The sequence below is a fragment of the Ictalurus furcatus genome, chromosome 18, assembly GCF_023375685.1.
Source record: "Ictalurus furcatus strain D&B chromosome 18, Billie_1.0, whole genome shotgun sequence".
NCBI lineage: Eukaryota > Metazoa > Chordata > Actinopteri > Siluriformes > Ictaluridae > Ictalurus > Ictalurus furcatus.
In genome coordinates this window covers 16226741-16239445 of record NC_071272.1, presented here as the reverse complement: position 1 = coordinate 16239445, position 12705 = coordinate 16226741, and the positions used below count along the sequence as shown (strand labels likewise).

The 12705-nt window shown below is 37.6% G+C and overlaps 1 protein-coding gene across 3 annotated transcripts in view; it reads right to left on the bottom strand.

Moving 5' to 3' along the window:
• arhgap32b (Rho GTPase activating protein 32b) overlaps positions 1-8045 on the bottom strand; it is a 124719-nt gene extending 116674 nt beyond the window's left edge. For all 3 annotated transcript variants that reach the window (XM_053649552.1, XM_053649553.1, XM_053649554.1), the window contains exon 1: positions 7397-8045. The gene's annotated coding sequence lies outside the window, so the exon portion shown is untranslated. The remainder of the gene's footprint in view (positions 1-7396) is intronic.
• Positions 8046-12705: the final 4660 nt, after the last annotated feature.

The window sequence follows — 12705 nt, the reverse complement described above, 5'->3', positions numbered from 1 at the left end:
GAGGCTGCACAAATAAGAAATTAGAAGCACCCACAGTGTTGGGAGGGAATTTGAAGGCAGGAGAAACACAGAGTGCAAAGTGCACACCCTGTGCCTGAAGGTGAGTGAGCAGCCATTGCATAGCACTTCTGTTTGGTTAAGCGGCAATGAAGTGCAATGCGATGGAACGGCCCGACTTGAATACCCGGCAATAAATCTGCCCTGCCCAAATCACCTCAGGGCTCAGCTTCTTCTGCTTCAGCTTGCAGCACCTCCAAAAGCAATTCCATAGCCCAAATCCTGAAGGCCTGCTCGCTGCTAAGCAATTATCTAAATATACCAAAGCTGATTTATGAGGTCAATTTGTTTAATACACCAAATTAGGTAGAGAACCTTAAGGCGGTTTCATTCAGAGAACCTGGCCCTGAAAAGAGCATATGTAAAATTTAGCTTGTTTTTAAGTGTGTGTGTGTGTGTGTGTGTGTGTGTCCGTGTCAGAATGCAAGTCAAAGCCCAAAACCCAGGCAGACTGATGAAAGATGAGACCTAACAATTCCCAATAAATCATCAGTAGTGCTCAACTGAGAACAGGAGCTAAGAGGATTACATGGAAAGATGTGCTGATGCCTTCCAAACCAGCTGCTACCTTCTGAATCTAAACCACTGGCACAGTAAAGTAACAATATGAAGGAAACCTAAAGTTAAAGAAGAACAAATGAAAAGCCTGGAAATGAGAGGAGGTGTGGGCCACAAAGAATAAGATTCTTCATGAAATAAATGCACAGCCTTTAAGAACGAATCCCTAGCAGACTCCACAGAGTGCAGCACAAGCAGAGAGAAGAAGCAGGGGATAAACAAATTCACAGGTTTGGAACATTACCAGTAAGGTTATATTACCAATAATATCCTGGGCTGTGAGTAAAAAAACAATTAAGTGAATACATCTCAGATCATTCCTCTTCCTCCGCTGAGAACCTGAAAGTGATTCAGCATTCATGTTAAAGCATCAAATAATCTTTTTACAAGGAGCTATTCTCATAATGCCAATAAGTATCGTACTAGTCATTCATGTCTAATGAACTAGATTTAGTGTTCAGATATAGCCGCTTTTTTCCACCCAGTACTATAGAAAGGCTCGGATATGTTGACACATCAACCAAAGAAAACATTACTTAGTAGCTTAAATGAACAAAACAAAAAACACAACATAGTATATTAGTAAGGTGTGTTTGCCACCACAACAGCTTCACCACACCTTGGAATTGCTTCTATAAGTCTCTGGAACTGTACACGAAACAAACACTGTTCTTCCAAGAGAGACTGCTTTAGTTGGTGTTTTGATGATGGTGGTGCAGAGCGTCGTGTTAAACGGCTTAAAAAAAATTATTCGTTCAAAATGAAGTCTTCAACTGGGTTGAGATCTTGTCATTCAGAAGGTCATAACATATATGCAACATCATTTCCAACCTCATCAAACCATTCAGTGACACCCACCACATGCCCTGTGGATGAGGGGGCAGAGTCCCAGGTCTAGAAATGTTTCATCAGTTAGGTGATCAGTCAGAAAAACTTTTCAGCGATTTGCAGTGACCTTGGAGTGACCAGGGGACAAGTGGATCCAAACAATGCAAACAAAATAAATAAATGCCCCCTGCATTGTAGCAGAGTCAGCGGTTTTTCCCTTTTTTGCCATCTGTATGCAGACAACAGAATCTTGGGCTTGTGGAAAATCATGTTATTGTGCTCTTACGTGCATTACTAATTCAGATTGACCTGTTAGGAATGTCAGACTTGCAGATGTGGGCTTACTTTAATGGATCCCATGCTTATTCATGAACTGAAAACTTTAAACACTTTGAACTTGCAACGGAGGCAACTCTGGGGTAAGATTTCACTATACTGCTCTATATGTTTCTTTAAAAAGTTACATTTATTCATGCAAATGAAGCTTTGTCCAATTCAAAACGCATACATTTGTATACTAAATAAAATCTAGTCTTTTCAAGGTGTTAAAATTAACATATATATTTCACATGAAAGATTTTCACAGAACTGTTTGTTGGAATATAATTTCTTGGAATATAATTTCTTGATTGTTTAAGCAAGGAAATACCAGGCACTCTATCTATCTATCCATCCATCCATCTATATATATGCGCCATTTTCAGTATAAAATCTAATGTAAATCCAACAATAATCAACATTTTGAGAATCTCCTCCGTTATATTCTTCTAATTCAGGATCGGAATGAACAATTTTCATTTCAGTTAAAAAAAAAAATGCAAGTCATCAAGAAAATTTTTTATTGTGAACATAGAAATAAACCATTACGATATGAACATTTAAAAATATATATATATAAAATGTAGTTTAATGTATTTCCACATTCGATAGTGGGATTTATAATGATTATAAAAAGAAAACTGACATGTATATCAGAAAACAAGCTTTTCAGGGATATATGACAAGATGTGACCTGGTGTGCTCAGTTAAAACCTTCTTCAAAGTTTTGCATAATGTGGTCATGGCAGAGGCAACAGAAATCATGAACTGTTCAGATCCTATATTTTGTATTACTACCAAAAAAAAAAAAAAAAAAAAGACGACACACAGAAAAGCAATTGTTATGACCAAAATTGTTGTGTCTAACTTTCAATTTTTGTAAGAGTGTGAACTACATTTATTTGCCTTCTGTTAAGTAACTAAAATAAACAGGAAGTACCGACACTATGCTGTGGAAACACACTCCCATCTTGAATCATGCCACCAGGAGAAATTTACATATCCTTAGGACTGACTCACCAGATCACAAAGATGAAGTCTCTAACCTCCGACAATGCACATATTCCCTACCAACCTAAACACTTTGTTTCTAACTGACTGAACTCACCCTTTCTCTATGACATAACCGAGCACATGAGCTTGAAGCATTATTACTAAGGCAAGATAGTTCAGATGTTTATCTTTCTCATGGTCATGCTAGGGCCTAAAGGCATTCCACATGCAAACAACAAAACATGCAAATAGGCCAGCTGAAAACACGCACAAATCTACAGCTGTATAAATGTTCAGCTCTGGCTTGTAAACAACCATGCTTGCTTCTTTGAAAGCAGCTGTACGCTGAATGCTATAAATCTGGTTGAACATTATTGGTTTAAATGTAGCAACGATGCATTTTAAGCTGGGGCCAACAGTCATCAAATTATTCACAATCCCTGAGTGAGTGAATAGATCAGCCATGTGAGGCCAATATAGGAAAACTCACCTCATAATGTGAGGCTAATTGTATTAAACCATCAGTTTATTTAACAACTTTGTTACAATCATGGGCATTAAACAATTCCTGAATTATATTGAATGAAAGACAAGACTGATGATTAACTACAACGCAACAAAGAAATAAATTAATGACCAAAGCAAAGTACGCACATCTTAAAAAGCAGGAAGAAAACCAAAAACGTCTTAATGACCCAATCACACGTTTAAGGATATTTTTGAAAATGATGCTTTCCTCTGCCTTTTTGCCTCATGTACACAAACACAGTGTTTTGGATCAATATAAAACTTCTGTTTTTAAAACTGAAAACTTGTTTTCACATGGATGGCAAATTACATTTTTGCAAAGGCTGACGTCCCCTCTGCATTCCCGTTGCAGTTTTGGGTGTGTTATCAATGTGCTAGGAATCATGGTCTCTGACACGGGTGTTACTTCTTTGTGGTCTGTAATTTCTAATTAGCTAACATGTTTGCAGCTTAATTTTGCTTTTTTTTTTTTTCTTGTGCGGAAGTGCCAGAATATGATCTGTGCTGTAGGCTACTGCTCCTGAACCCACTGCTCTGGCAGTACAAACCGTGCTGCGAAAAGAGATTTTGGATAAGACCCAAAGATTATCAGAAATTGTTATGGCTGAAGAGAACATTTCTGCATTTCTCTTCTCTACCACTCAATATGCAAGATCTTAATGTTATCCTTGAGAAATTTTGCCTAACAGTTTATAATGTGCAGGTCATATCATGTGGATGGAGATATTTTGGAGAACAGAGGGGCAAAAAGTACTTCTCTCAGATTATCTACATACAAGTCAACATGGCCCAACACACAAGTCATAAATCAAACATGTATTAATATCTGCTGCTCCAAATATAGGTTAGCAGTATTACCGATACTTGGATCAGTCATATCCATATTGATGTTAGAATTAAGAATAATTATAAAAAACAGGCACAAAACGTAAACAAGCACTGCCATTACAGCAATAACATGAGTTTCAGTCATATTGTTTAGTTGATTGTACTCTTTAATTTTGTTTTTATTTTCTACACTTTTCTTTGATTAGAGTGCTTTTTGCTTGATTTATATATAACAAAAAAAAATAAATTTTATTGTATCTATGTGACAAGAAGTGTGTTTTCTTTATATATATATATATATATATATATATATATATATATATATATATATATATATATAGATAGATAGATAGATAGATAGATAGATATAAAATCAATAATGTGAGAACTTAATAAGATTTCCTCTACAGTACTGACCAAATATACAGCAGGTTCTTCGAGTCAGCATACCAACCGAACACATTAAATGTGACTGTGAATCAACAGTAACCTGTGGGTTGCACTCCCTATCAGCTGACATATAATGAATTAGTTTAGCTCGGGGCTCATTGCTTTTTATATTCATGCACTGCACAGAAGTTCAAGTATTGGCATAGTGTGGCTCTTTACCAACCTGTTACACTCAACCTAGCAAAATTTCCTGTCCATATCATTACGATTACATTTCCAGGTGGTGACGGCATTGATAAGAGAAAGAGAAGTGTTTTTTCAACTTAAGCTTCCTGTTGGATTTGTATGCTTTGTAATTGTTGATTGTAAAGATTCTAAGTTATTACTTTGCCAATTCAGGCAATATAAAATTAATCAGACACATATTCAGAGTTTTAGCTTGCATTCCCCATGGCTTATACTCGGAACTGGTTTTCAAACGAAAAAAAATAAACAGTCCAATTTCCAGTTATTGCTATTGTTTCAGATATGGTGTTAATAATCAGTAATTATTACAGGATTAGAAAGTCCATGTCGGTGCATGCCTACAACGTACCACCTTATGTATTCGTTACACGTTCAGAACGTGTCAAAGCACAGATCTGTGGAAACCAGAGCAAATTTCAGAGCAATCCAGGTTTGTATGACGATTTCTGAAGTGCAGGAATGTTTTCATTACGCATCACCAGTTTAGCTCCCTGCTGTGAAATATTGATGCGAGCCCATAAAGTGCTCCAATATTAAAAGGAGAGAAGATGAGCTGGAAGCGCTGAGTGCTGGTTTAAAAAAGGTACTATATTACTTATTGGGTGCATGTGAAACCATCGCCTGCGTGTTAATTACAGACATGCAGACTTTAAGCCAGATCCAGACTGTGCGTTTACAGCGGTGCTTTAAGATTACTACTTGTCACACTGTACGAGATGATCCGAATATCATTTTTTAACAAAATGTGCAATTAAAGGAAATGACTATATTCTGCACAAGTCAATCAGCGGGAATCAGAAAACGGCGTAAAGCACAAAATGGGACATAAGCAGAAACATTCTTCAAAGTGAGTTTGCGGTTATAAAGATATTTTTCTCTCCCTTAACATGTTTCATTCATGTTTGTCCATTGCCACTACCATATTTGTAGTCGCCCCATGAGTTTCGCCCCATCCTGCACCTTTAACCTACTAGTGGCTCTTAGACGAGTGTCACAGCTTTGCTATCACACCAGGATTTAATCAAAAAAATTCCTTCCAGAATTTTGTCATTGGCTGTCTTTGGTCACAGTGGCACATCACATTATGTGTTCAAAGATCACCAACCTCAACTCACGACTGGGATTAAACTCAACTGGACAGGATGGCTATCTAATGGTAAGTGGTCTGCACTTAAATAGCGCCTTTTAACCTTGGAGGTTCTACAAAGCGTTTTACACCGTTTCTCATTCACTCAGTCACACACACTCACACACCAACGACAGCAGAGCTGCAATGCAAGGCACTAGCCTGCCATCGGGAGCAACTTGGGGTTCAACGTCTTTCCTGAGGACACTCTGGCATGAGGGCCGGGGACCGCCAACCCCGTGATTCCCGGACAACCCGCTCTACCACCTAAGCCACAGCCACCTAATAAGATCTGACTTTTTTGAGCTTATCTATGGACATATTTCAAGGCAAGCCTTGTGTTGTTCCTACACAAATTGGCTTAATCGCTCAGGTCAAACCTGAATCTTTCTGAGAGTCAGCACAGCTGTTAAAAAAATTAAAAATCAGTGCACATATCCAGAAGTTTGATATGTATATCGTACTGAAAAGTGGGATCAGTACATGCCTAAAACTGGCTCCACCAGTTAAAAACTAGCTTACATGAAAGTATGTAATTAAATGATATCAGTACATATCCTTATCTTAAAGAAAATTAAGTAGTTTGAATTACCACCCACCCACTTCTAAATTAAAGGTAGACATGCATTTCAAAGGCTGTATAGTTGGCACATGACGCTAGCTATAACTGATGGATTCTCTGAAGATACTTGACTATTACAAAGTACTGATCCAATACTGAATATCTTTAATCAAGATAAGCACTGGCATTAAACGCTGGATTGGATGATGACTGATTGATTAGATGTGACCTTTTCAGCACACCAGCACTTGTGATGTTGACTGGCACGACACAGATCATGAATATGACACAAATTGTCATAAAGCAAGCTCATATCACATCCTGTATGGGCTCAGTATCACGTATCCAGAGCCCTAATATGGGTATTGTGTTGGAAAATGGGATCAGTGCATCTCTAAAGACAATTTAACCAGCAGCACCAGTTAAACCTACAGTGTAGCTCAATTATAAAACTTGCATGGTAGCACTACTTGTATTGTTCTCCACTTGATACATCACTTTGCTTGTATTTCATTATTTGTAAGTCACTCTGGATAAAAGTGTCTGCTAAATGAATAAATGTAAATGTATGTATGTATGTATGTAGCCTAAATGAAAAAAGCACAAGTCTAAACAGTTTGTATAATCAACTATACACTTGTAAATGAATAAGACATACATTTTAATGGCTATGATGTGGATTTGGAGAATAATAAAAAAACACAACTGTTGATAATCTTGAGATCACAGCATGCTTTTTTTTTTTCCCCTGCACAGAAAGCAATGCATCCAACAGCACTAGGCTACATTCTATCCAAGGTTCTGATCTAAATGATCTAAATAATCTGCACCAGTACAAACCAACCTGTTCCGAAGCACTAGTTGGAATCAACTGTGTACAAACAAACAAACAAACAAACAAACAGTGAACTCATCAGAGGAACCGGGGAGGACACGCAGAGCTTAATGAGGTCGCTGCTTACCTGCGTCTTACAGATTGCAGATCTAGGTGTCACAGTGGCTTAGCAGAAACCCAGAGGAGAAATCCGGCTCCACAGAGTCTCATAGCCAGCGAAGATGTTAAAACCCCTGAAACAAGCTCGGTTCGTCTCGGCGAAGGAGGTCATGCTGCGGAATGGTGGTGCTGGTGGCCAAGCTAGCTTTGTGTTTAGCTACAACCAAGCGACCGAGCAGCTGTTTGTGTTGCCCTGTTGTGGTCTGTGTATACATACACACACAGCCGAGAATTAACTTCAAAACTAACCACGTGCTCCGCTAGATGTTTCATCAACGTGCACTTTTCCGTTCATCTACAAACCCAGAATAAACCGGAACACAGAGTGATCTTGGGGACAGCGCGCACGCACGCAGCCACGCGCACCGCCGCCACCTCGCAACGGGAGACTTATCGGCCAGCGTTCAAATCGTGAACGCGCACAGATATGCAGTGCGCGCGGCCGCCGTGACGTCACGGCCAAGAGAGATTAAACAGGCTCAGATGGCTGTAAAAATCACGTTCATCTGTATCTGCAGTGTGCACCTCGTGTAGCCTAAATCAACCCAGTCAAGATATTTATACTCGGAACAATTAACTATTTTCTTCATCTGGCATGACTATGATTGGCTACACAAAAATGACTTTTATTTCTTTCTCTTTTTTTAATCCCCTACACTCCTTTATATTTATATTACACAGATTAACGCTCAGGGCATTCTGAGTACAATGGGATATCAATTGACACTAATTGCTTTTCACAAAAAGTAATAATAAAACATTTTTTAAAAAATGTATATATAGCTTATAAATGATTTATTCGCAGTTGTACCTGATTATACACCCGCGGTTAGCATTTCCAGTCATGAGAAGTTTGTCCTGTCTTGTTCCCCTAAAAACAATAATGACGTGTTCAAGTTTGGTCATTTCAAATATTATTTTCAGCCCCAGGCTGAAAATAAAAAACATATATATATATATATTCAGTACATCCATTTGTAAGCAGTAACAGAGAGAGAGAGAGTTTCCCCTTTAGGATAAAATGCTTAAAGTTAGTTCAGTTTGCTAACTGTTTCACGCAAAATGGTGTTCATTACCTAGAAAAATATAGCACGCAGGAAATGTCTTACTTTGTTGAGGAAGTCGTGAATTTATAAGCACATTTGAAACCCCAACTCTTAAGTAAGCAAATATATATATATATTATATACTAATATACTAAATATATACTAATATATTTCTATACAAACAAAACTGAGGACTCGGATATACGTTTAAAAGTTTCGTTTAAATTTTAACGGTCACTCAAGCTACATTCACGTGCTTCTAAGATTCTCTTGTTTCCCCACAAGTCGTAATTAGTAAACATTTACTTTCAGATGCATAACTAATGGTATATATATATGAGTCCTATTCTTTTGTGACATCTTCTAAATGTTCATCTGTTGTAGAAATGGACATCATGTACGCAGTTCAGGCATTAAAACAGTTTCCGAAGCTCTTACTTGTAAACATGACTGAACGGAGTTAGTGTGAAACCAGGTAGCTCGGGAATGCACACTGCTAGGCAGCATAAACACGACTGTAACAGGTGATTTAATTTAATTTATACTACAAAATGTGAGAACATTTCTACAGAACATTACATTCTTTCAAGTTTGCATTAAAATATACATTTCTTTCAAGTTTGCATTAAAAAAATTGCATCATACTTTTCCATATGATAAATGATCAATTGATAAAATAGACTAAGCTAGGCCAGCTATATTTAATACTTTAACATTAATATATGAGCTATCATTGACATTTTCCATACTGCTTATCTTACACAGGTTCACTGGGGAGCCTGGAGCCTATCCCAGGGATCTTGGGGCACAAGGCAGGGAACACCCTGGATGGGGTGCCAACTCATTGCAGGGCATAATCACACACACACACACACACACATTACAGACCATTTGAAATGCCAGACAGCCTACTACACATGTCTGTGGACTGGGGAATGGAGTCCCCATTTATATTAATGTTAATCTTAATAAGGATATATTTTTGTCTATTAATCCTACTGATAAATCCAGCTTGGGACACAGGCCTTGCTGGTCAAACTGTTAGACCATCTTTACTAGTCAGTAACAAATTTTCCACCTCCTTATCACTTGTCTGAATTAGTCAATAGTATATGTTTGAGATTTTCCAATTGCCTTACTCTTGTGTGTTGTTGTGTTACAAATAACTTGTATATAATGTAGAATTAGCAATATTTCAGAAACTGTTTCCTTTCTACCAGCACTTAGCAGCTACAATGCTACTCCCTGGTTCCTGGTTCTAAACCCACTGCAGATGAGGACCTTTCTGTGTTCAATATATATAATGTATCAATTCAACTTGGGTTGCACATTGGCGTATAAGGTAAAGTTGCCACTTCATAACCTCCCAAGTTCCAGCTCAGGTTACTGTCTGTGCTGTCCCATGATCTCCCCATGCGACCCTTCCTTTGGGTTCTCTGGTTTCCTCCTGTCTCCCCAAAACATGTAGGTAGGTGGCCTGGCTACACTAAGTTACCCTTAGATGTGTGTGTGGGTGTGTGTCCATGGACTGGCAATGGATGGGCATCCCATCCAGGGTGTTTTCCCTTATCTCACCCAGTATTCCCGGGACTGGTTCTGGAACCATCGTGACCCTGACCAGGATAAAGTAGTTACTGAAACTGAGCTATAACTTTTCAAATATTAAATCCATTTATGTTCAAATTTGTACTTTTATATTTTAGCCGTTAGAGCTAAAGGAATTAGGATTAGGAATAGATTAGGAAATGACCAATGCCCCACCAATGCAACACAGAAATCTATTCACGTGGTGGCCAATTATTCTTATAAAGTGAAATATAATCTATGTAACAGCTATATTGATAGTAGTTGAAAGTACTTGAAAGGTATCTTCACAAATCATGCATCGCTCTGGCTATATGTGGCATGCCCCTGGTGGGCATCAAGCCCCACCTTGTGAACCACTGCTGTAGTTTGCTATGTAGCTGCTAGGTGTTTCAGGACTAAGAGGCCAATTTTTACATGATTAATGAGAGTAAAGGGAACATACAGGTAATAAAGACAATCTTCCTAATTTAGTTCACCCTTCTGGGCATTTAGGGAAATATTAGCTTAGGTTGGTGCAAAAGTTTGCCTGTGTGTATCATCCGTTCTTCTTGTTTGTAGGAAATGAAATTATTATGATTAAATTACTTTCTCAAAACTATAGGAAGTAACCTATTTTTGTGCAGTAATTTGCAGAGTGATCTGTGATTTCTGTGTTTAAAGCAAGAGAAGCGCAAACATGTAAGCATTAGTTTTCATTCTTTTATTATATCAAAATACAAAACATTTCTGAAGCAGAGTAAAGGTTACATAACACTGTAGCATCTGAACATGGCAACCCAATGAGCTATTACCCAGCACAGAGCATGTGAAATAAAGGCCAACTCAGTATTTCAGATGTAAGAGCTCTTTGTTTTCCAAATGGCATGCATGGTATTAAATCATAGGTCAATACGCCTGAACCGAGAGACATTCCCAGTACTGGATCCCAAATCACTTTCCCACAGTCCTGAATCGCTGCATTCTGAATCACATTCCCACAGTCCTGAATCGTTGCATTCTCAATCATGTTCCTACAGTCCTGAATCGCTGAATTCTAAATCACGTTCCTACAGACCTGAATTGCTGTATTCTGAATCACGTTCCTACAGTCCTGAATCGCTGCATTCTGAATCACGTTCCTAGTCCTGAATCGCTTAATTCTAAATCATGTTCCTACAGTCCTGAATCACTGAATTCTGAATCACGTCCATACAGTACTGAATCATATCCCTACAGTCCTGAATCGTTGAATTCTGATTCACATTCCTACAGTCCTGAATTGCTGCATTCTTAATCACATTCCTACAGTTCTGAACCGCTTAATTCTGAATCACATCCTTATAGTCCTGAATAGCTGAATTCTGAATCACATTCTTACAGTTCTGAATTGCTGAATTCAGAATCGCATCCCTACAGTCCTGAATCGTTGAATTCTGGATCACATTCCTACAGTTCTGAACTGCTGAATTCTGAATCACATCCTTATAGTCCTGAATCGCTGAATTCTGAATCACATTTCTACAGTCCTGAATCGCTGAATTCTGAATCACATCCATACAGTTGTGAATTGCAGAATCACTTATTTCTGAACCACATTCCTACAGACCTGAATGGCCCAGGCTACTACTGAAATCACATAGATGAATAATGAATACACAAGCTAGTTTTAAGAAAACACCTTTGCCTTCTTTAACACTGAGTCTTTACTAACCAACTGAAGCTCTATAGACACCATAAAGACACAGTGGCTGAAGGAATGGCCCTTTGGCTTAACTAGTGGTTGTGTCGGTACAGAATGAATGGATGATATAACTGACAATATGCAACTCAAAGATAGTAAAATACTATGAAGTCTTTTACAATCAGGCTTGCCACCATTTTTTAAAAAACATTATATTTATGATTTACTTCTGTATTCTAATATATTCAGACAAAAATATTTTATCATTAAGTTTACAGTTAACTAGTTAAACAATAAGTAAATAAACTCATTACTTCAAAATAACTAAGCATGGACAAGACAGCATGTACTGTGATGTTTTAGACAAGGTGTATCATAAGTATGTATATGTGTACTTTTGTATGAAACGTTTAAAATGTACTTTTAGTCATCTTTTGAAATATTTTTCATGTTAATAACATACTAAAATTTTCATGTATGGCAATTAGACTTGAAGATGAATTTTAACATTCATCATTGTCCTTAGTCTACAGAAATGTCAGTTTCAGTTAAATGAATTCATGAGCAGTAAAAACTTGAAGACATGGAAATCAAAGTGTAAGCAGAGAGAGTGGATATGAAGAGCTGAAAAGTGATCTGGACAATGGCAGGAGCAGTTGTTACAAATCTTTCCTTCCCTCCTTCCAGTTGTTATAAATTATTCCTTCCTTCCTTCCTGTTGTTACAAATCCTTCTTCCTTTCTGACAAATTCTTCCTTCCTTCCTTCCTTCATTTGCTACAAATCCTTCCTTCCTTGTGTAAAATTTGCAATGTACATGCTATGTATTCTCATAACGTCTTTATTTATTTTTTCTTAATTTAATTCAGACCATTTGTTCTGACAAGAGTTTGTTTACAGCATTTTGTAAGCATCACATCTTATTTCTTTACTTGGTACATGTCTTTGCTAACACTGCATTAATACAATTAACAGTGATAAACTT